This window comes from Nuphar pumila, chromosome 7 (assembly GCF_984573655.1).
Source record: "Nuphar pumila chromosome 7, dmNupPumi1.hap1.1, whole genome shotgun sequence".
NCBI classification, from domain to species: Eukaryota; Viridiplantae; Streptophyta; class Magnoliopsida; order Nymphaeales; family Nymphaeaceae; genus Nuphar; species Nuphar pumila.
This window is the reverse complement of record NC_143255.1, coordinates 64664295-64689616: the sequence shown is the minus strand read 5'-3', so window position 1 is coordinate 64689616 and position 25322 is coordinate 64664295. Positions and strand designations below refer to the sequence as shown.

Here is a 25322-nt window from a genome sequence, read left to right as displayed (position 1 = left end):
ATCATATTAAAATCAATTCTAATGGATTAAAATCTCTGTAAATCATCCAAAACAGGGTTAGATCACCTTCTTGGATCGTTCTTGCTGATTCTTGATGGTTCTTGAGGTTGAATCCATGGTTTAATCCATGAAGGTGATGGTGCCAATGGCTAAATCATGCTTAAAACAATGAAAAATATTAAATAAAAACTAAAAAATAAAGAAAATAATTACCTTGAGGTTGCTGCAATGGAGGAAGTGCTGAAGAGGAGAGAGAAGCTCCAAGAATCCAATAGGAGAGAGATGGAAAAATCGACCCCCCTTATGCATCTATTTATAATAAAAAAATTAGGTTTAAATTTTAACACTTTTGAAAATCTTGGACTCTCTAAGGGGGGCGATTTTGGTGTGAGTTTACCTAACTAACCCTAGCCTAGATTATCCTAATTAAGTCCTAATTTGCCCCTAGCTAAACCTAGAAAATCCCCAAATGTGGTGCCACTTGGCATTTTTACACATTGGGTTTTTAAAGTTTTAACTAAAACTTTTAAAAACAACAATTTAAAAACCAAACTTTAAAAATGAGTTTTCAAAATAGATTTTGACTCTTCTAAACTTCTAAAACTAACCAAGACACTGACTAAGCCTAAGCTAACCCTGGCTTTCTCAAATGTGGCGCCACCTCGAGTGGGCCCTACTTGATTTTGTCAAAAAAATGATTTTAAAACTTAAAATTAAGAGAGTTTTCAAAAGATTTTCAAAAAGCAAACTTGAAATTAAAAGTTTTGAAATGGCATAGAGTTTCAACTGGGTTAAAACTCCTCTGGATGTGGCGCCAACTGAGTGGGCCCACATCTAATTTTGAAAATTTTGAAATAAACACTGCAAATGGCTTTGAAAAAGGGATAAAATCAACATTTGAAATTCAAGATCTTTGAAAATAGGGTCTCAAGCGAACTGGAACTCCGGGTTAGAGTCCTGAACTCTTAGGACTCTGAGATTTTAGATTTTAAAAGCCAAATGAAAGAATTTTCAAAAGATTTTATCAAGAAATGATGAAATAAGTCAGAAAACACAGTCAGGGTTAGACTCCTAACTCGATCGAACTCTAAAATAGAGTCCTGAACTAACTGGACTCTGTAAAATGACCTAAATTTTGAAAATAATCGAAAAAAACTGAAAATGGAAGTAAAACAGACTTAAAAACAGACTCCTGACTGGATTAGGACTCTGAGACAGAGTCCTGATCGGACTGAAACTTTCAAAAATTTGAAAAATTTGATGAATAGAGGAATTCAGAAGCGACACCACCTCAATGGGTCTCATCTGTGAATTGAAATCGATTAAAATTTGAATTTGAAATGAATCCAAATTGTTTCCTTGAGAAAATATTTCGAAATATAAAGACCTGGGGTTGGAAAATGACAGAGTATTGAATAAAAACCCAGGTTTTGAAATTGATTTTGAAATAAAGCTTTAAAATTCAAATCTGGATTGAATGTTTTGAAATAGGAGTGCTGGATCTCGAAAATGAGATGTAATGATATGCAATGCTATGCAATGCAATGAGATGTGATGAAATGAAATGCAGAATACATGCAATGATATGCAATAATCTGTGATGACCTATGAAATGGACAAACACTGGATGAGGGTGAAAATTTGGGGTGTTTACACACAGGCACCCTTGGTCTGACCCACGGGTTGGTCCAGACCAGAACACCCAGCGGGTGCATGCCAGCCCACAAGGGCACAAAGGAGAGATGGTGGGGTGCCCACCTGAGTTAGGTGGCGCCACACCAAGGCGATGGTCTGGACCACAAGGGGTCCAGACCCAGCTCCACTACCCCAGCAACAGAGGTTGTTGGGGGTAGGCTACGCCTGGTCTGACCCAACCGTGGGTCCAGACCAGGCCCACAAAGGGGCCAGCGCACCACTAAGTGGTGCGCCTAGCACCAAGCCCCGGGTGCTCTAAGCACCCGGCCCCCAGCTGCTTAGCAGCCAATAGGTCCAGGGGGGGTTCAGCTGCCTGCTACAGACTCCAAGTCTGTAGCATCTGGCTCAGCCCAACCATGGGCTGAGCCAGGCCACACGCACCTGGCGCACCCACTTAGTGGCTGCGCCAAGGAGGTGGCCCGGGTGCCATGTGGTTGATATTTTGGAAGGCTCTTTTTTAAAACAATTATTTTCAATAAAACTTTGGAAAATCGTCAACCAAAAATATAAAAACCGACTTTCCACAAAGTGGTAAGTACGGGTCGATCCTCAGGGAACAGGAATTAATAACTACAATTCTAGAAAATTTAATTTATTAATATCAAATGGCAATCTACAATTATAAAGTGAATACAACTACAATTAAGCACTAAAAGAACACTAAACAAGCATTCAGTCTTCTGCTCCACACCAAGGGTATTTCTGTCTTTTCGCCACTTAGAGAATCTTCTCACTTGTATAATAACCCTGGAAACTAAATATGCTTTTCAACCTGAAAATGCAGAAAAGTACAAAGTTAGTTTTCTATTTTAATTATGCAAACAACAATTAAAACTGTCTAATTCTACGAAAATAATAAACAAATGCTACTTATCAAACAAAAATTAAATAAAATACTAAATTAATTCTAAAATTAACCAAATTACTTCTACTAATGCTGTATGATGATTATGCAACTTCTAAAATACAGAAACTACTGAAAACAAACCTAAAATGCCGAAACTAAGAAAATTACGAAACTGCCCCTAACTAGTGTAAACTAGCAATCTGACAGGTTATCGGAAAACCACTGTTTGACAAAGCAAACGAGGTCCGATTTTCCCCAAATTTATTCTGTTCTGCAACTGACAGATTAAACAAATTGACAGTTTTTACAGAATTGAAAAACAGTATCTGAAACTCCAGATATAAGCGTTTCAAATCTGGAAAAAATTAGGATATCGTCAGTCCTGTAATTTAGAATCCAGAAAAAGCGGTTTTCACAAAACGCTTAAAAATCAGACCAAATCAACTCCGAATGAACTGAAATTTGGTCTGCAGTTAAATAACCCGTTAATAAAGTGAATAGAAGAAAAAAATTTGGAAAACACAGAATTTTTGCTCAGAAAATAATTCTGTTGCGACAGGGCAAAAATCTGGTTTTTATTTTAGTGCACTATTCACTTTATGAACCTATTTACCCCCTATAAAATGTAATCTACACCTAATGCAATCTAAATGACACTGTATAACAGTGTATATGCAGATGAATATTAGGAAAACACTAAATGCACGACGAACAAAACACTACAAGCAATTTATGACTAGAACGAAGTTAACTAATAATGGAAATGCAACTATGCTCAATAATAAAATACAATCTAACTACTAAGTTAACTAATATCTAACTATCATTCAAACCACAATGAAACACATTTCATACATACTAAATAAATACGCTATACGTACACACACTTCTACACTAAAACTAAATTAGATAAATAAACTAATTAATATAGAAATCAAAAGAAATAATAAGAAATGACTTACTTAACCAAAGAACGAAGGCTAAGGTTAGGTTTCACTTGGTTGACTCGACTCGGATCGGTTTCAACTTGAGTAGGTTCAGTTTGGGTTTGGATGCACTCGGATGGGATTAGGTAGGCTCGATTTGACTAGGTTGAAAGAGATAGGTTCGAGCTAAGGTTGACTCACTAATTGGATTCGGTTTTGAGTTACCTTAATCAACTAGGTTCGGTTGACTTAGGTGGACTCGGTTTGATCTTAGTTAAGGTTGGGTTGGGTTTGGCTAAGGTTGACTCGATCTCGGATTGGTCTTGACTTGGACTTAGGCTAGGCTAGGGTTTGAACTTGGTTTAGGATAGACTTAGTCAACTAGGTTCGGGTTGACTTAGACTCAACTAAGTTGGACTCAACTTAGGTTCGACTAGGCTCGAATGGACTAAGGTAAGCTCGGTTTGACTCATTAGGTTTAGACTAAGTTTTTACCCGAGTTAGGTCTTTGACTAGGTTTGACCACGGTTGGGTTTTGGATTTAGGTCTAGCAAGACTAGGATGAACTCGGTTTAGGTAGGCTTGAACTAAGTTGAATCAACTAGGTTTGACTTAGATAGGTTAGGTAGACTAGATTGACCTAACTTAGGTTAGGGTTGACTCCACTAAGCTTGACTAAGGTTGGGCTTTGGTCTTAGACTCGACCTAAATGCGGTTTAGGCTTTGACTTGGGCTAGGCTAGGTTTTGACTAGACTCAAAGGGGGTGTAGACTAGGGGTTGACTCGACCTAGGCTCGGTTTGACTAGGTTAGGTCTAGACTAAAGTAGTAACCTCCTAATTAAGCTACAATTAATCCAAAGTTCACTATTTTAATGGAGGAGGTTGGAAAAGGAATGTAATAATTACCAATGTTCAAACTTTGAAATGCTTTGGATTCTCAAAAATCGCCCCATTTAAAGAGGGAGTTACACTCCTTAATTGCCTTTAATGCCTTTTTGGAAATCTGAAAAGGCCAATCTAGAAATCCATGATTTTTGCTTTTCAAGATGGAATTAAAATGCTTTTAATGCTCTATGGAAATCGTGTAACCTAGATTAGAATTTTGGTTTAATTGCAAAACACTTTCCAAAGTTAAGGAGTAACTCCTTCTTTAATGCACATTCAAAATTCAAATCTTCCTTAAATGCCTCACACGATTTTTGAAGAATATCCTTTTTCCAAAAGCTTTCCAATTTTCAATTACTTTAATTACCTCCCTTCTCAAAAATCGCCAACTTCAATGGATGCTACTTTCTAAACTAATAGACTTAATTATACCTAGGGAACAAAAGAACTTAAATGGAAAATCGATTTCCTAGGAGTTAATGCTAACCTAATTCCAAAACTTACCTAAATGCAACCCTAAAAACGGCTAAAACAATAAACCCTAATACATTGAACCTAGACAACCTAATTAAACCTACCTAATTACAATTAAGAATTACCAAAAACAGCCTAGAGCTCGAATTGAGCTCTAATGGCTGCCGCCCCTCCTTGGGGAAGAAGAAGACTAAAAAAAAAAAAAATACAACCTAAAAGAAAATGATTAAACTAAACATCAAACACTTTTGATAAAACTAAATTAAAATCTAATAATAAAAAAAAAGAACTCCTAATTACACAAAGGCAAACATAAACAACACTATGCTGGAATTCATAAAAAAAACATCAAGAATTAAGACTCGATTTTTGGAATTTTCTCAATAGACCTAAAACACAAAAAACACAAAATGATAAAAACGATTATCTAGAGTAGTCCTAAAATGCTAACTCTACCACAACACACTTTGCAACACTGTAAAATCAATAAAATATGCAGACATGCAGTATGAAGTAGAAGCTTACACACACACCACTAGCAAACAAAATAAAAGAAATCGGCTAGATGAGATTCTAGCCGATTTTCACAATTTGAATAAAAAATCTTTAAAAATCAAAGACACCCAAATCAAGCAATGACTCAACCCTCAATAGATCTGCAAGAACTCACTAGAATCGGATCTATAAAGGGTCTATTAACCCAGCATGGCTGCTAAAACCCGAACTAAGGCAAAAATTGAAAATAAATCAAAATCGGCTAGAATGGATCTAGCCGATTTTTAATGAAAAATGCCTTTCTTCAAGTCCCCAACACCCAAAATAACTCAAACCGATCTTTTTGAAGGCTTTTTCTGTAGAACTAACACAAACACACACATTGGATAAGACAACCCAAATCGGCTAGAAGAACCTCTAGCCGATTCACACGTTTTTTTTTTAAAAGTGATGAAAATCGATACTCGAACATGCAAACAATGAAACAATCCTAGGTCTAACGTGCTGGTCTATGCACGAATACTATTCTAAGGTTGAAACAAAAAGAAAACCAAGAAACATACAGAAAATAACAAAACCAAAAACCACACACAAAAATCGGTTTTATCTAGAAGAGAAGGAAGAAGAAGACCTACCTTTTGGAAGATCCGACGACCGGGGGGGTGAAGAAGAGCGGACCGTGGCTGGAGGTAGACGTCTTCTACAGTTCAAGGATGCTGTACTTCACCAAAAACGGCACCTATTGCAGCTGCTACACGTTGGAGATCCACCGATGATGGAATGTGAGCCGATTCGCGATCGGAGGGTGTAGAAAGCCGGATGGAGGTAGGGCCGGCTCACCTTGGTGTTGTGTTGCGCACTCCCACCCAAGGTTAATGGTCTCCACCTCTGCTACACCTGCAAAAGTACAGAAAAATGGTGAAAAGACAGCAAGGAATAAGAAAGAAAGGAAAAGAAACCAAAGAAAGCTTGAAAATATGCTTGAAAATCAAGCATAGGTCGATCTTCAATGGCCAACACTTGGGAAAGATGGAGAGGAAGGAGCTGCTGCTGTAGAGTCACTGTAGGGGGCGTCCAAACACAGCCAAAGACGCCTAGGGCTTCTCTAAAAAGTATATTTATACTTTTTGGAATTTGCAAAAACAATGTTATAAAAAAAATATTTTCTAGGCGCCTCTTTTTGGGGGGTTTTCAGAAAAACTTTTTGAAATGGATCTGGATAGGCGTATGGGTTGGGTTTTGGACTTTTAAAGAGTTGATCCAAGGTCCAATTGACCTAATTGGGTCGGATATGGATCTGATCCACCTCGAAATCCGTGCCCAAACACTGAAATAGCCATAACTCTCTCATTTTAACTCTGATTTTTTTGAAATTCGAACCATAGCCCCTTACTATCAAAACACATCTAAACATGGGTTTAAAACCTTAAACTTGACACAAAATGCATGAAAAACTTGTTTACATGATGTGCAATTCATGCATCATCAAATACCCCCATGCTTGAATGTTTGTTAGTCCCTTAACAAACCCTAATCATGATATGCACTGAAGACAAGAAATGCTAAGCATGAATGCATAATACTAACTCACTTTCGTAGGAATCACGGTTGCATTTAGCGTATGCAACAAGCCCTTTAAACCCCTAGCTTACACTAGTGGACGAGTAAGGTCTCGTGAGGGTTTGCAGCGATGCTACCCACAAACATCAATAAAATGCAAGGATGCTCTTTCAAAAATATTAGGCTCTTAAGAATGCAGTTGTAACAAATCTTTCCTGTAATTGACATTCTCAAAACAAGTTTAAAAATCTCATGCCTCCACAGTAAAAATTCTTTTCTTTCACTTTTCTCATATTGTAGCTAGTTCATGATTTTTCTCCGAAAGTCAAATATTCTCATGTTTTACTCATTTATTCTCACTTGTATATTTTCTGCACAGTAATGCACATATATACTTAAGCAATGAAAATTTTCTCATTTTGCATATTCTCTTTTTTTTTTTTTCATTTTCACTCTCTCTTTTTCTTTCAACTTTTGATTTCTTGCGCAATCTTCTCGTATGAGCACTATTTCGAATAGTCAGTTTTCGTGACCCGTGTAGCGAGCTTTGGGTCAGTGACTCCCAAGTCGGCCGACCTTAGGGCACTAGATACAGAGTATCCCTCGGACTTAATTGCTCGAGTCACTAGACCTTCTATTCTAATAGTTTACGTATAGTCTTCCTCTTGTCATGTGCAATGTCTCTATCTCTTAGGCTTTCTATGCAGTCCATGTAACAAGCTTTCGAACCGGTGGCTCCCAAACCAGCTGGCTTTGGGGCACCAGATGTAAAACACCCTTCAGATTCTACTTACTCGAACTACAAAGGCCACATATATCGACTTAGACAAGAGATGATCTCCTTCGTTATCCTTTTCGTTAAGATACTCAAACACTTCATCTCGTGTCTGAGTTCTACTACTAGGATTCACGAAGACATCAACAACTAAACGTAACTCTATTCTTTTAAACTCATTTTTCAAACACATCTTTCCATTGCTTATTTCTTTCACAAAACATACTGTGCATACTTATACAAAAGTGATTCAAAATTTTCTAACAATCAAATACTATCTTTTCTTTGAATTATCTCATAAACAACTACTATATTTGATTCAGTTCATAAAAAAAAATTTATGGGGCTTAAAAAATTTTAAACTGTTAGATTATGCCAAAAACAATCATATATGCTACACTTTGTTCTTAAATGCCTACTTTGATTACCAGTCATACAAAAAAATTTTGTGTATTTTTGTGTGCATGCATCTAAACCACCCCCCCATGCTTGAATGACACTGTCTCTAATGGCATACAAAATGAATAAAAATGTAATGCAAATGCACACTAAAAGACGCTAACAAAAATATGGGAGAAAGGATAGATACAACCTGATTTGCTCTGAGCTTTTGAAGTTGATTTTCCTCTGATTCTTGAATTCTTTGAGAACTCTTCTCTGTACCTGGTAATTGATACACTAATTGTTAAGTTCATCCTGCATACATCAAAACACAAATTAGCACATGTGAAATGAAATACTAAATAAATAAAAACTCTGAAATGAAAAATAAATAATGTACATATGATACATCCCTCTGGTCGAATCTTCATGCCTTCGTGAGATGCACTATCTCACACTCACCATCCTGTAAGGCATCTGAAATGAATGGCTTCAGTCTTTGCCCATTTACTTTGAATGTACCTTGGGTCATAGGATCGAATAATGTCACTGCTCCATGGGGAAATACTTCTTTTACAATGTATGGACCTGTCCATCTCGATCTTAACTTGCCTGGGAATAAATGTAAACGAGAATTGTATAGCCACACTTTCTGATCTGGCTCAAACACTTTTCTGACAATATGCTTATCATGAAATGCTTTTGTGCGAGCCTTGTATAATTTGGCATTCTCATATGCATCATTCCTGAGTTCCTCTAATTCTGAGAGCTGCAGTGCTCTCTCTTTGCCAGCCTGGGTGAGGTCAAAATTTAATTTCTTGATAGCCCAGTACGCTCTATGTTCTAACTCGACAGGAAGATGACATGCTTTCCCGAATACAAGGCGATACGGGGACATGCCAATGGGAGTCTTAAATGCAGTTCTATATGCCCAAAGTGCATCATCTAAGCGCTGGGACCAATCCTTGCGGTCCGGACGAACTGTCTTTTCTAAAATTCGCTTAATCTCCCTATTGGACACTTCAACCTGTCCACTAGTCTGCGGATGATATGGAGTGGTGAATCTATGATTGACAGAATATCTTTTCAGCAGAGAAGCTATCTGAACATTCCTAAAATGCTTGCCACCATCGCTAATCATCGCACGTGGCACTCCAAAACGACTGAAAATGTTGTGCTTAATGAACTTAAGCACTACTCTGTGATCATTGGTCTTGGTGGCCACAGCCTCAACCCACTTGGACACATAATCAACCGCCACCAGAATATATAAATTTCCGAATGAGGGCGGAAATGGTCCCATGAAATCAATGCCCCAAACATCAAAAATTTCGACTATCAAAATCGGCAGCAAGGGCATCATGTCCCTCTTGGACATGTTTCCAATCTGCTGACATCGCAGGCATCGCCTACAGAACTTATGAGCGTCCCTGTGGAGTGTGGGCCAATAAAATCCTGACTACAAAACCTTTGCAGCCGTCTTCCTACTACTAAAATGCCCTCCACAGGCTAACGAATGGGAAAAATTCAAAATGGATTGGTATTCCTCCTCCGGAACGCATCTCCTAATGATCTGATCTGCACAGTATTTGAACAACTCCGGTTCATCCCAATAATAGTGCCTCACCTAAGATAGGAACCTCTCACGCTCATTCTTGTTCCAATGCTCAGGTATCTGCCTCGAAACCAGATAGTTCACAATATCTGCAAACCAGGGTAACTGCGATGTACTGACTGACATGATCTGCTCGTCGGGGAAAGAATCACTGATCGGTCTCTGATCCTGCGTGGTCTCCACGATCAGTCTGGAAAGATGGTCTGCTACTACATTCTCGCTTCCCTTCTTATCTCGAATCTCGAGATCAAACTCCTGTAGTAGTAGGACCCAACGAATTAATCTCGGTTTGGTGTCTTTCTTATTCAACAAATATTTCAATGCAGAATGATCAGAATAGACAACCACCTTCGAACCAAGTAAATAGGACCTAAATTTATCCAATGCGAAAACTACCGCAAGTAGTTCCTTCTCTGTCGTAGTATAATTCATTTGTGCATCAGACAGAGTTCTACTCGCATAGTAGATCACATAGGGCTTCCTATCAATGCGTTGTCCTAGAATGGCCCCCATAGCATAATCAGATGCATCGCACATAATCTCAAATGGGAGAGTCCAATCTGGAGGTCTCAAAATAGGTGCAGTAATCAAGGCCTCTTTGAGAATCTCAAAGGCCTTCATACAATCCTCACCGAAAACAAAGGGCTGGTCTTTCTCCAATAACGTGCAAAGCGGTCGAGAGATTTTGCTGAAATCTTTTATGAACCGCCTGTAAAATCCCGCATGCCCTAAAAATGATCGAATCTGCCTCACAGAGGTGGGTGGAGTCAAACGAGAAATGGATTCCACCTTCGCTCTGTCAACCTCAATACCACGCTTGGACACAATGTGTCCAAGTACAATCCCCTCCTGGACCATAAAATGGCTCTTTTCCCAACTCAGGACGAGATTGGTCTCCACACACCTACTCAGTACTCGAGCAAGTTTGTGGAGGCAATCTTCAAAAGAAGAGCCATACACAGAAAAGTCGTCCATAAAAACTTCCATCACATCATCAATCATGTCCGAGAAGATAGCAAGCATGCACCTCTGAAAAGTAGCCGGGGCATTACAAAGCCCAAAAGGCATACGTCTAAATGCGAAGGTGCCATAAGGACATGTAAACGTGGTCTTCTCTTGGTCGTCAGGATGGACAGCTACCTGATTGTATCCTGAATATCCGTCTAGAAAGCAGTAGTAGCTCTGTCCTGCGAGTCGCTCTAAGATCTGATCAATGAATGGCAATGGGAAATGATCTTTCCTAGTTGCCACATTCAACTTCCTATAATCGATGCAGACTCGCCATCCTGTAGTGGTCCTCATCGGAATTCTCTCACCCTTCTCATTCTCAACCACAGTGAGTCCTGACTTCTTTGGCACAACTTGAATCGGACTGACCCACTGACTATCAGAAATAGGGTAAATGATTCCAGCATCCAACCACTTCACCACCTCTTTCTTCACCACTTCCTTCATGTTGGGATTTAGCCTTCTCTGCATATCCCTAAATGGCTTGATTTCCTCATTACAATGGATCCTATGCATGCAGAATGAAGGATCAATCCCTTTTAGATCAGCAACTCCCCATCCAATCGCTGCCTTGTGCTCTCGAAGAATAGTCAGTAATCTCTGTTCCTGCTCCTCAGTGAGCAAGGACGAGATGATCACAGGCAGAGTCTCATCATCTCCGAGGTATGCATACTTGAGTGAATCTGGTAAGGGTTTCAACTCAAGTTTCGGAGGCGACTCGATCGACGATTTGGCGGGGGTCTCCGCAAGTGGTGGAAGAGGTTCCCTGACCGCTCCCCAAGGTGGTCTCTCCGACGACACTCTAGACACATCTACACTATCTACACAGCTATTCTTCTCTATATGGTACAAATCTAAAGAATCCTCAGTAATGTACAACTCGGGCTGCTCCTCCACTAACTCCTGTGCAATGTCTATATGAAAGCAGTCCATGTCTCCTGCTGGTCCCATTGCGGCATTAAAAATATTCAACTTTACCTTCCTATTGCCGAATGAGAGATCCATGGCTCCGGTCCTACAGTTGATGCATGCATTGGCAGTCGCCAAGAATGGTCTGCCTAAAATAATCGGAGTCTGGTGTTGGCTGTCTACTCCTTCCATATCAAGGATAATGAAATCGACTGGAAAATAAAAGTCATCCACTTTAACTAGCACGTCCTCCAAGACACCTCTCGGTACCTTGACGGAACGATCTGCCAGTTGAAGTGTAATCGGAGTCGATCTCATCTCACCTAGCCCGAAAGAATCAAAGAAATATCCGGGCAGAATGTTCACGCTTGCTCCAAGATCGAGCAATGCGCGTTCTATCCGGATGTTCCCTATAGTACAAGCAATGATAGGGGCTCCAGGGTCCTTGAGCTTTGGTGGTGTCTGATGCTGAAGTACTGAACTCACCTGCTCAGTCAGATGGACCCTGTTAGGAACTCGCTCTCTGGATTTCCTCTTTTGCGTACATAGCTCCTTCAGGAATTTGGCATAAGCCGGCACCTGCTGAATAGCATCGAGCAAAGGTAGGTTGATCTGCACATGCTTGAAGATATCAAGCATGTCCTGGATCTTCGCACCTTGCTTCCCTCTATAACCGGGAGACTCTAATGCTTTGGGATAGGGTGGTGGGGGAATATACTCTGCTGGCTCCTCCTCTTTGCGAGAAGGCTCACTCCTATCCTTCTTCTTCTCTGAGGATAAAGATGATGAAGGTGATGATGGGGATGGGGATGATGATTGAGCCGACGTAGGTGAAACAATGGTCTCTGGCTCCTCTATCTTCTCTCTACTCTCTCGCTCTCTGCTCTCGACGTGATACTCACGTCCACTCCTCAAGGCCATAACTGATTTAGCCTGCTGCTGTGTCCCAGTATGAAATAGGCCTCCAGTCATCTGGTCCTTACCCTTCGGGTTCATGACAGCCTGACTCGGCAATGTACCCTCGGGTCTCCTACTAATAGCCTCAGCTAACTGTCCCATTTGCGACTCTAACTTCGCAATGGACTGCGTATGCGAGCTCAAAATCTGGCTACACTTCTCGAAGGCGTTCTGATTAGAGGTTTTCACCTCTTGGAATGCCTGGAGAAGTCTCTCCTCAAAAGATGTCTGCGGGGCAGACTCCTGCTGAATCGGGGAAGGAACTGAAGAAGAAGAAGACTGAGCATAGTTCGGTCTTTGAAATTGCTGAGTAAAAGATGGCTGCCGAACTGGCTGAGAGGAAGAAGGCATCTGTATAAAAGACTGTGGATTCTTCCATGAAAAATTGGGATGGTTACGCCAACCCGGATTATATGTCGATGAAAATGGGTTATTTGGCGGTCTGACGTAACCCTGAGCTGCCTGAACTTGTTCTTGAACAAATTCAGGGTACTGAGCTACTGAAGGGCACTCAGTGATCTCGTGTGCCGGAATGGCACAAAGAGTACACACCTGCTGTGTAGTGGATGGTCCTGAGAGAAGCTGGTCCAGCTTCTGAGCAATCGTGTCTACTTTGCACTGTAGTGCAGTAGATGGACCAATCTCAAGAACACCAGCTTTCTTCTGAATGCTGGGTGTGGCTCTATCAGAATGAGAGCTCGAAGCATGGTGGAGTGAATTCTCGGTCAATGTATCAAATAGCCTCCATGCTTCGTCCTCGCTCTTCAGCATGAATGTCCCACCGCATGAAGAGTCGATCATCTGACGATTCTTGTCAGACAATCCATCATAGAAACTCTGCACCAGTTGCCATTTCGGCACCTGATGATGGGGGCATTTCCTGAGGAGATCCTTCATTCTCTCCCAGGTCTCATGAAAGCGCTCACCATCTAGCTCTGAAAAGCTAGTGATGGCTCTACGATATTGGTTCGTGCGACCAATGGGAAAGTATTTCCGAAGAAACTCCTGTTGCAACTGATCCCAGGACTCTATTTCTACAGAATCTAAGGACTTTAGCCAATACTTGGCTTTGTCCTTCAATGAAAAAGGGAATAGAGTCAACCTCAACGCATCATCATCGAAATTCTGTATCTTAACAGTAGAACAGATTTCGAGGAATTCATCTAAGTGTCGGTAGGGATCCTCATGACTAAGGCCATAAAAGGATGGAAGCATTTGAATAATGTTGGCCTTAATCTCATAATGTGGCGCTCCTACATCGGGTCTCCGAATGCAGGATGCCTGAACATAGTCTGTGGGAATGAAGTATTCCCGCAGAGGGCGTGAAAGAACTGGGGGTGGAGGTGGAGGATCCATGTCAGCCATTGTTGCCGAACTTCGATGAGAATGTAAAATTCTCTCTGGGTTGTCAACAAATGGGTGTAATGGGGTTCCTAGACCTCGTCGACCCTGCATACACTGGTACTAAGACCAGATGTAAGCAAACGACCTAACTAAAAAAATTAAACTAGCACAGATACTAAAATGTAAATAAGCAAATAACAGTAACTACAAACAAATATGCTATATAGCTATGTCAGAATTCTATACTAAATAATTAAATAACAAAGTAAACTATTCTAAAATGCTAAAACAAATAAATACAGGAAATCACAAACTATGTTTTTTCTAAAACCCACCTGTCTAATCGCTCCTTGCAGAATGATAATTAAGTGAATCCTAAAAAGAACAATATGTGAATCCTATATTTACTAACTATGTTAATCCTATATTCACTTACTAATCCTACTAACTAAAAAGAAAACAACTAATTACTAACTAAAACAAAATAATAATAAATTAAACTCTAAGAAATAAAGTAATTAATTCGCCGTTCCCCGGCAACGGCGCCAAAATTTGGTTGATATTTTGGAAGGCTCTTTTTTAAAACAATTATTTTCAATAAAACTTTGGAAAATCGTCAACCAAAAATATAAAAACCGACTTTCCACAAAGTGGTAAGTACGGGTCGATCCTCAGGGAACAGGAATTAATAACTACAATTCTAGAAAATTTAATTTATTAATATCAAATGGCAATCTACAATTATAAAGTGAATACAACTACAATTAAGCACTAAAAGAACACTAAACAAGCATTCAGTCTTCTGCTCCACACCAAGGGTATTTCTGTCTTTTCGCCACTTAGAGAATCTTCTCACTTGTATAATAACCCTGGAAACTAAATATGCTTTTCAACCTAAAAATGCAGAAAAGTACAAAGTTAGTTTTCTATTTTAATTATGCAAACAACAATTAAAACTATGTCTAATTCTACGAAAATAATAAACAAATGCTACTTATCAAACAAAAATTAAATAAAATACTAAATTAATTCTAAAATTAACCAAATTACTTCTACTAATGCTGTATGATGATTATGCAACTTATAAAATACAGAAACTACTGAAAACAAACCTAAAATGCCGAAACTAAGAAAATTACGAAACTGCGCCTAACTAGTGTAAACTAGCAATCTGACAGGTTATCGGAAAACCACTGTTTGACAGGGCAAACGAGGTCCGATTTTCCCAAAATTTGTTCTGTTCTGCAACTGACAGATTAAACAAATTGACAGTTTTTACAGAATTGAAAAACAGTATCTGGAACTCCAGATATAAGCGTTTCAAATCTGGGAAAAAATCAGGATATCGTCAGTCCTGTAATTTAGAATCCAGAAAAAGCGGTTTTCACAAAACGCTTAAAAATCAGACCAAATCAACTCCGAATGAACTGAAATTTGGTCTGCAGTTAAATAACCCGTTAATAAAGTGAATAGAAGAAAAAAAATTGGAAAACACAGAATTTTTGCTCAGAAAATAATTCTGTTGCGACAGGACAAAAATCTGGTTTTTATTTGAGTGCACTATTCACTTTATGAACCTATTTACCCCCTATCAAATGTAATCTACACCTAATGCAATCTAAATGACACTGTATAACAGTGTATATGCAGATGAATATTAGGAAAACACTAAATGCACGACGAACAAAACACTACAAGCAATTTATGACTAGAACGAAGTTAACTAATAATGGAAATGCAACTATGCTCAATAATAAAATACAATCTAACTACTAAGTTAACTAATATCTAACTATCATTCAAACCACAATGAAACACATTTCATACATACTAAATAAATACGCTATACGTACACACACTTCTACACTAAAACTAAATTAGATAAATAAACTAATTAATATAGAAATCAAAAGAAATAATAAGAAATGACTTACTTAACTAAAGAACGAAGGCTAAGGTTAGGTTTCACTTGGTTGACTCGACTCGGATCGGTTTCAACTTGAGTAGGTTCAGTTTGGGTTTGGATGCACTCGGATGGGATTAGGTAGGCTCGATTTGACTAGGTTGAAAGAGATAGGTTCGAGCTAAGGTTGACTCACTAATTGGATTCGGTTTTGAGTTACCTTAATCAACTAGGTTCGGTTGACTTAGGTGGACTCGGTTTGATCTTAGTTAAGGTTGGGTTGGGTTTGGCTAAGGTTGACTCGATCTCGGATTGGTCTTGACTTGGACTTAGGCTAGGCTAGGGTTTGAACTTGGTTTAGGATAGACTTAGTCAACTAGGTTCGGGTTGACTTAGACTCAACTAAGTTGGACTCAACTTAGGTTCGACTAGGCTCGAATGGACTAAGGTAAGCTCGGTTTGACTCATTAGGTTTAGACTAAGTTTTTACCCGAGTTAGGTCTTTGACTAGGTTTGACCACGGTTGGGTTTTGGATTTAGGTCTAGCAAGACTAGGATGAACTCGGTTTAGGTAGGCTTGAACTAAGTTGAATCAACTAGGTTTGACTTAGATAGGTTAGGTAGACTAGATTGACCTAACTTAGGTTAGGGTTGACTCCACTAAGCTTGACTAAGGTTGGGCTTTGGTCTTAGACTCGACCTAAATGCGGTTTAGGCTTTGACTTGGGCTAGGCTAGGTTTTGACTAGACTCAAAGGGGGTGTAGACTAGGGGTTGACTCGACCTAGGCTCGGTTTGACTAGGTTAGGTCTAGACTAAAGTAGTAACCTCCTAATTAAGCTACAATTAATCCAAAGTTCACGATTTTAATGGAGGAGGTTGGAAAAGGAATGTAATAATTACCAATGTTCAAACTTTGAAATGCTTTGGATTCTAAAAAATCGCCCCATTTAAAGAGGGAGTTACACTCCTTAATTGCCTTTAATGCCTTTTTGGAAATCTGAAAAGGCCAATCTAGAAATCCACGATTTTTGCTTTTCAAGATGGAATTAAAATGCTTTTAATGCTCTATGGAAATCGTGTAACCTAGATTGGAATTTTGGTTTAATTGCAAAACACTTTCCAAAGTTAAGGAGTAACTCCTTCTTTAATGCACATTCAAAATTCAAATCTTCCTTAAATGCCTCACACGATTTTTGAAGAATATCCTTTTTCCAAAAGCTTTCCAATTTTCAATTACTTTAATTACCTCCCTTCTAAAAAATCGCCAACTTCAATGGATGCTACTTTCTAAACTAATAGACTTAATTATACGTAGGGAACAAAAGAACTTAAATGGAAAATCGATTTCCTAGGAGTTAATGCTAACCTAATTCCAAAACTTACCTAAATGCAACCCTAAAAACGGCTAAAACAATAAACCCTAATACATTGAACCTAGACAACCTAATTAAACCTACCTAATTGCAATTAAGAATTACCAAAAACAGCCTAGAGCTCGAATTGAGCTCTAATGGCTGCCGCCCCTCCTTGGGGAAGAAGAAGACTAAAAAAAAAAAAAAATACAACCTAAAAGAAAATGATTAAACTAAACATCAAACACTTTTGATAAAACTAAATTAAAATCTAATAATAAAAAAAAAGAACTCCTAATTACACAAAGGCAAACATAAACAACACTATGCTGGAATTCATAAAAAAAACATCAAGAATTAAGACTCGATTTTTGGAATTTTCTCAATAGACCTAAAACAAAAAAAACACAAAATGATAAAAACGATTATCTAGAGTAGTCCTAAAATGCTAACTCTACCACAACACACTTTGCAACACTGTAAAATCAATAAAATATGCAGACATGCAGTATAAAGTAGAAGCTTACACACACACCACTAGCAAACAAAATAAAAGAAATCGGCTAGATGAGATTCTAGCCGATTTTCACAATTTGAATAAAAAATCTTTAAAAATCAAAGACACCCAAATCAAGCAATGACTCAACCCTCAATAGATCTGCAAGAACTCACTAGAATCGGATCTATAAAGGGTCTATTAACCCAGCATGGCTGCTAAAACCCGAACTAAGGCAAAAATTGAAAATAAATCAAAATCGGCTAGAATGGATCTAGCCGATTTTTAATGAAAAATGCCTTTCTTCAAGTCCCCAACACCCAAAATAACTCAAACTGATCTTTTTGAAGGCTTTTTCTGTAGAACTAACACAAACACACACATTGGATAAGACAACCCAAATCGGCTAGAAGAACCTCTAGCCGATTCACACGTTTTTTTTTTTGAAAAGTGATGAAAATCGATACTCGAACATGCAAACAATGAAACAATCCTAGGTCTAACGTGCTGATCTATGCACGAATATTATTCTAAGGTTGAAACAAAAAGAAAACCAAGAAACATACAGAAAATAACAAAACCAAAAACCACACGCAAAAATCGGTTTTATCTAGAAGAGAAGGAAGAAGAAGACCTACCTTTTGGAAGATCCGACGACCGGGGGGGTGAAGAAGAGCGGACCGTGGCTGAAGGTAGACGTCTTCTACAGTTCAAGGATGCTATACTTCACCAAAAACGGCACCTATTGCAGCTGCTACACGTTGGAGATCCACCGATGATGGAATGTGAGCCGATTCGCGATCGGAGGGTGTAGAAAGCCGGATGGAGGTAGGGCCGGCTCACCTTGGTGTTGTGTTGCGCACTCCCGCCCAAGGTTAATGGTCTCCACCTCTGCTACACCTGCAAAAGTACAGAAAAATGGTGAAAAGATAGCAAGGAATAAGAAAGAAAGGAAAAGAAACCAAAGAAAGCTTGAAAATATGCTTGAAAATCAAGCATAGGTCGATCTTCAATGGCCAACACTTGGGAAAGATGGAGAGGAAGGAGCTGCTGCTGTAGAGTCACTGTAGGGGGCGTCCAAACACAGCCAAAGACGCCTAGGGCTTCTCTAAAAAGTATATTTATACTTTTTGGAATTTGCAAAAACAATGTTATAAAAAAAATATTTTCTAGGCGCCTCTTTTTGGGGGGTTTTCAGAAAAACTTTTTGAAATGGATCTGGATAGGCGTATGGGTTGGGTTTTGGACTTTTAAAGAGTTGATCCAAGGTCCAATTGACCTAATTGGGTCGGATATGGATCTGATCCACCTCGAAATCCGTGCCCAAACACTGAAATAGCCATAACTCTCTCATTTTAACTCTAATTTTTCTGAAATTCGAACCATAGCCCCTTACTATCAAAACACATCTAAACATGGGTTTAAAACCTTAAACTTGACACAAAATGCATGAAAAACTTGTTTACATGATGTGCAATTCATGCATCATCACCATGCGCACCAGGCCCCCGGCTTGCCACAGTCCATTGGCCAGGGCAAACCACAAGGGAAGGGGCCCATACAGGCCCCTGGTTCGAGCCAAGTGGTGGCTCGAGCCAGGGCTGTAGCCCTTGTCCCTGCCGGTCAAACCCCAAACCCAGACCCCCGGGTGCTAAGGCACCCGGGTGGTGCGCTTGGGCTAACCAAGGAAAAAAAAAGGGGGGGGGGGGGTTCACCCCTGGTGGCTCACCCGTGGTGGGCTCACCCCTAGATGGGTCCACCTCAGGTAGGTCTGGGTCCAGTGTGGCCCAGACCACTCAAGCCAACCGTGGGCTGCATCACCAGCTGCAGTCAGCCCACCCACAAAAGGAAGAGCCGGACTGACCAACTCGGGTCAGTCCGGGACCCGTCCCAAGGCCTGCAACGGCCCAACCCACCACTTGTGGGCTCAGCCAGGCCACCAAACGGCCTGAGTTGGGCGAGCAAAGGCTCAGCCCAGCACCAGCCCCATGGGGGGGGGGGCGTTCTAACATCACCACAAAAACAAGCACACACACTTACAATTTTTTTTTTGAACAAACAGCTTAAAAATGACAAAAGGGGGGGAGGAACTCACCTTGCTAGGTTGGCCCAGCTGAGCAGCAGCACCAAGGGGGAAGGAGGGAGTGTAGAAGAGGAAGAAGGAGAAGTGTGGAAGGAGAGAGAGGGTATCGACCCTCTCTCTCTTCCCTTCCCTTGCTTAAAAAGGGGGGGGGGAAAGATGAGTGGTGGGGAGTGAAGGAGGGGAGATGGGTGGTCTCCCCCTCCCACGCCCCACCCTAGTCACCTATGCCCTATGGGGGGGGGGGGGGGGGGGTGTAAGGTACTTGGTACCTTCCAACCACTCCCCTTAATCAAAGGGGAGTGGTTGGCCTTGACCCCTCATGGTCAAGGTCAACCCAAAAAAAATCGCCCCTCCCATTCCCTCTTTTTTTTTATATATATATATATATATTTTTTTTTGAAAAAAAGGTTAAGGGCTACCCCCTAAGGGGCGCCCAGCCTACTCCCCAAAACGTGGGCTGAGCCCACCCACTTTTGAAAATACCTTTTCAAGGCCTCCATTTGAAAATTTTCCAACTTTTCAAAATCTCCATTTTGAAAAGTGGTTTTTTGTAAATATTCCTTTTCATAAGTCTTAAAAAGGAGACACGGGCTGAGGTGGAGCCCATGCCAAACTCTTCTAAATTCACAAACCTACCCCTTGTAAAAAGTTTTCAAAAACCCTCTTCTAGGTTTTGAGGATTTTGCAATTTACCTCATTTCTCTCCTTTTGCAAAATCTCAATATAGTAAGTATTAAAAGAACTAATCTAAACTAATTTAAAAATCATGAATTTAAATTACACTTTGTAAATTAAGGTTTAAGCTTTCATAAAGTATATATTAATTTCTCAATTACGGCGAATTTGGGCCTCGGTATGACTCATAATTACCGATATACCCCTATCTCACCAAAATCCATGAAATAACGAGATATTGCAATCGTTTAAACCCCAAATCTGGGGCGAACTCATGCGAACACAATATACATATAATCTACAAATACTGAGGTTAGATCCATCGCGGTTTGCCCCGAATCGCCTCGTAGAGCAAATCTACGCGAGTCAGAACCTTAGAAAGCGATAATTGCTAAATTTACAAGTATTGCTCGTACTGGAACAAGGAATTTCTAATAATGAAGCATATCTCATTTAAAATTCTTCAGAAAAACTATGGCGCTTACAATATGTGCCTTTTCTTAATAATATGGATATATAATGTTGTTGTTCTTCACCAACTTGCAAGAGTTCTGACCCCGTTTTATGGGGATACAGGTGATGAGTAGGCGCAGTGGCGATGCAACGGTGTACGACTGGAGACTTGAGACCCACACTTAGCTGCAGATCTTGGTCCGTGTCTTGTTTTGGAGTTTGAGGGGAGTTTTCCTCTCATTTTGGGAGAGACTTGTTGTATGGGTGTTTTCAGTCTCAGTTTGTAAAACTCTGATATTATATGTATTTGGAATGGACATGTGGTTTGTATCTTTTACTGTGGCCCGCTCAGACATGCGGCCTTTGCTTACCCCTTTGTGCTTCCGCTATTCGTTTTAAACTCTTTCAAAAAAAAAATTGCTCAAAAACCAAAGGTTTTTACAAGATCGGGGTTTTGGGGTGTCACAGAGATTGGTATCAGAGCAGCTTTAAGTGTGGTCCAAGACTTCTGCGTGCATCGTTCATCGCACTGTAAGTATGTTTGGCTCAGTTAATTATGTTGATTATTGTTGTTTCTTGTGCTACTTAGTTTATATATATGCATGCTTCGAATGTGGTTTGATAGATGTCGTCAGACCCAAGGTACGAAATGATCCTAGAAGCACTACGTGACCTAGGTCAAGGCGTAAGATCCCTATATCATGCTGTGAAGCATTTGGCACGAGGTATTCAGATGATGGCACCTCCGTGTGAAAGATGTAAAGTCTGTCATGAGGGGCAGATTTGCCCACGTGAATGGTGTCACTACCCTTGTTGTGGCCTTAAAGGGCATATTGAGGCTGAGTGCCAGCGTAGATTGGAAGATCCGGCAGCTGACCCAGTGGGAGGGGTGCATACTTCGTCAGAGTTACCCAAGTGCACACCTTCTTCTACTCCTCGTCCGAAGCAAAGACGGTGCGGAAACCGGAACAGCTACCGCGACCTCTACACTAGTAGGAAGTGAGAGCGGTCGCACGGATATAAATGTTTTGTTAGGACACTGAGTCAGTGTCTACGGTTGTTACAAAGGAGTATATCCTATAACCCTGTTATAGAGGGTAATTTTGGCTTGTAGTAAATATATGTATGCATCTTTGATCGTATAATGAAATCATGTTTTGGTATCTACTCTTTGCTTATACGAGTCTTCTTGTTGTTAAGATGGCTTGGCGTGAACACTGCAACAACATCATGGATACCTTGAACAACCTGGCTGAGGTTGTAGGCAGGCAGGCAGAGGCCATGCGTGCCATGGGAGAGAACATGCAAGCCTCTCAGGGACGAGAGACTTCTGTTCCTACTCCTTCACCAGTGTTAGTAGCGACAGTCGTACCCTACAAGCAGTTCATGGCTATGAACCCTCCGTCATTCGATGGGAAGTCTTCTCCTGAGGCAGCCGAGGACTGGATACGAGAGATCGAGCGGATCTTTCATGTGCTGCAGGTCAGTGATGCCGAAAGGTGGTGGGCGACCACCGGGGATGTCAGGTTTGCAGGCGGAGCCGTTTCGTGGGAGCAGTTCATGGAGGTTTTCTACGCGGCCTACTTCCCGACACACAAGCGCAGTCGAAAGATGCAGGAGTTCCTCGACCTTCAGCAGGGGAACTCTACATTGGCGAACTACATTACGAAGTTCAGAAGCTTAGAACGCTTTTGTCCGCATGTATACGTGACTGAGAAGGAACGAGCGATGAAGTTCGCTCGCGGTTTGAAGTTAGCCCTGCGTCTGAGAGTGATCACGCGTGCTCCCTCGACTCTTGAGGAAGCCCTGGCGACGGCTACACTCCTGGAGCAGGAATGGATAGAATCCCAGAAGACCCCGCAGTCTAGGGGAAAACAGCAGCAGATAGGCCAGAAGAGTTGGCCTAAGAAGAGATCCTATCAGCAGAACTCGGGTGGAAAGAAGTCTGCCCCACCAGCGAAGAGGAACCATCAGAACAACAACCGTCAGCGACAGAATCGTCAGCCTCAGCAGCAGCAGCAGCAGAATCAGGTAGTGGCAACATCGGGATGCTCGAAGTGTCGTATGGATCATCCGGGCCGACCTTGTCCTCGTGACGTCGGAGGATGTATCTACTGTGGCAAGATGGGCCACTACATCAAAGATTGTCGGAAGAAGCAATCCTACGATCTGAGGAGAAACACGCCAGGAACATCGCAGCCAGCACCTCAGCGACTTCCTCAGCAGCAGCAGCAATCTTACCCGCCGCAGCAATCTTCTCAGCAGAAGACGGGTAACCAGAAGACAGTGGTAGGGCGTGCCTACACAGCCACTATCGAGCAAGTGACCAAAGGAGAGTTGGTCCAAGGTACTATTCCAGTCGCTGGTCATGCAGCTTTTACTCTGTTCGACTGTGGTGCTGTGAACACCCCAAATTTTCAAAATCTTTTAAATATTCCCTTTTTGCCCTTGATATCATTTTCTGAGAAATTAAGCCACTTTTGAATATAAATTCCAGTTCATTTCTCAAGTTTTACTGAAATTAAATTCATTGTATATGTTTAAATTGATTTCGGACCTGAATCCGTTGTCCAGATCCAAATCCAAGCCTCATTGTTCAAATTTTAAATTAAAATTATAGAAAATACCAAAAATAGCCTTTAAATAGCTCGGACAATCCCTCCGACATCCATTTGGATCCATCACATTGTATTTTTCGATTCGAGTGTCAAAATTCGAACATTTTCTCAATACTTGGGTCCAAACCCATTCTTCTGAAGAAATTTTCCCCAAAATAACCCTGATCTTTCAGGAAAACCTTTCTCTTATGAATATTTTGAAATTTTGTAAAATTAGTATTAATTTTCTTAGTTTTAGAGTTTTGTTTTTACAAATATATGTTTAAAAAGAAAAAAAATAATAAGAAAATCAAAAATCCAAAAATTTCAGAAACTATGCAATCTACCTTCCTTTTTTAAAACCTTTTTGATAAAACCCTCTCTTGAAACCTCTTTTTGAAAACAAAAACTATTTTTTAGGAAATTTCTGAAAAGGAGACCCCTGTAAGGAATTTTAGAAATTTCCCTCCGCTTCCCACCATTGATCTTCAACCAACCTCCCTGGAGTCTCCCTCAACCTTCCATCTGCAACAAAATCTCCTTCTCGCGAACTCCCTTAAGCCAAGGCATCCGTTATCACCACCGCATCCCCCTTTCATGTACCTCCTTCTCCCTCCAACATCGGACCATCTTCTACCCTACCATCTCCTTCTCTTTGGACAGATCCGCCATTCACCTCCCCATTGGCCTTCTGAACCTCTTTCTTCTCGCTCCCCGGGCTCTCTTCTTCAGCAGAAAGAATTTCAACAAAAAAAAAAGGGGAAGCTTCCTCTGGATCCTCTATCAAAACCCTGCAAAAATAGAAGTCACCGGCTTATCTTACCTCCTTCCTTTTCATTTCTTACTCATGCATTTTGTTGATTTTCATCGTCCATCTGAGTTTTCTTTTGTTTTATCTTTCAGTTTTACTTTCATTTTTTTTAATTTTGAAATATCTTCCCCTATACACCGGTGATTGATGATGCCTCGCAGTGGTATCACCAATTCTTTTGGATTTTTGAGTTTAATTTTGCATTTATTTCATTCTTCTCTCTTTATTTTCCCTATTTTACTCTTGATCCCCTGCTTTCTACTCCATTAAAGCACCATCGGTGGTGTTGAGTTGCCTGTGCAACGTCAACCCACCTCGTGCTACAACAAAAAGGAATGCACAGCTCCTACATCTACATTGTTGCCTTTTTTAAAAAAAAAAAAAAAAAATCCTGAGTTTTATTCTGTTTTTCGCATTACATGCGATTCTTGGTTGGCATTGAGTTGCTATTTTGTATATTCTTTTATCCTTTCAATTACCTGGTAGCCTTAGATCTGGATTCCACTTTTTTTTTCTCCCTTTTATATAACAGACTAGTATTGTTGATCTTCGACTCATTTTTTTCTTTTCTTTTCTTTTTTTTTTCCTTCTAATGGCCATGATCGGCTGTTATATCTACCATTTTTTTATTTATTTTCTGTAGCCCCGATGTCCTGTTTTAACAGCATCGGATTGCCTTTCATGCATCTCCATTTACTGAGTTAACTCTGGCCATCCTATATCGTTTCCTGTTTACATATCAATTTATTTACCAATTTATGATTCATTGTCTATGTTTTGAGGTCTTGTGGCATCTAACTCCCTGTTTGCTATTTACGCTTGATTCCCTGTTTTATACTGAGAATTCATTTTCATTTCTTTTATATAATGTTGTTTGTTTGAGATGATTGCATATGTCTACTGTTTTTTTTTATGCTGTTACGCATCTCCTGGTTAAATACCCTCCCTCTTCTTCCTTCACATTTTTTTTTTGTATCCCGGTGTTGAGATCAAGGGACAAGAGTTCTCTGCGTTGCCTTTGTCAAAAAGCATGGATATTCATTACAGAAGGAGTCCCCATTTTAAGGATTTCGGGAGA

General features: G+C 40.3%; 1 non-coding gene across 1 annotated transcript; it reads left to right on the top strand.

The window, feature by feature from the left end:
- The first annotated feature begins 13387 nt into the window (after window positions 1-13387).
- Window positions 13388-13490, top strand: LOC149832363 (small nucleolar RNA R71). Its single transcript, XR_016433442.1, has one exon. It is a non-coding gene; the product is annotated as a small nucleolar RNA R71 (small nucleolar RNA).
- Window positions 13491-25322: the final 11832 nt, after the last annotated feature.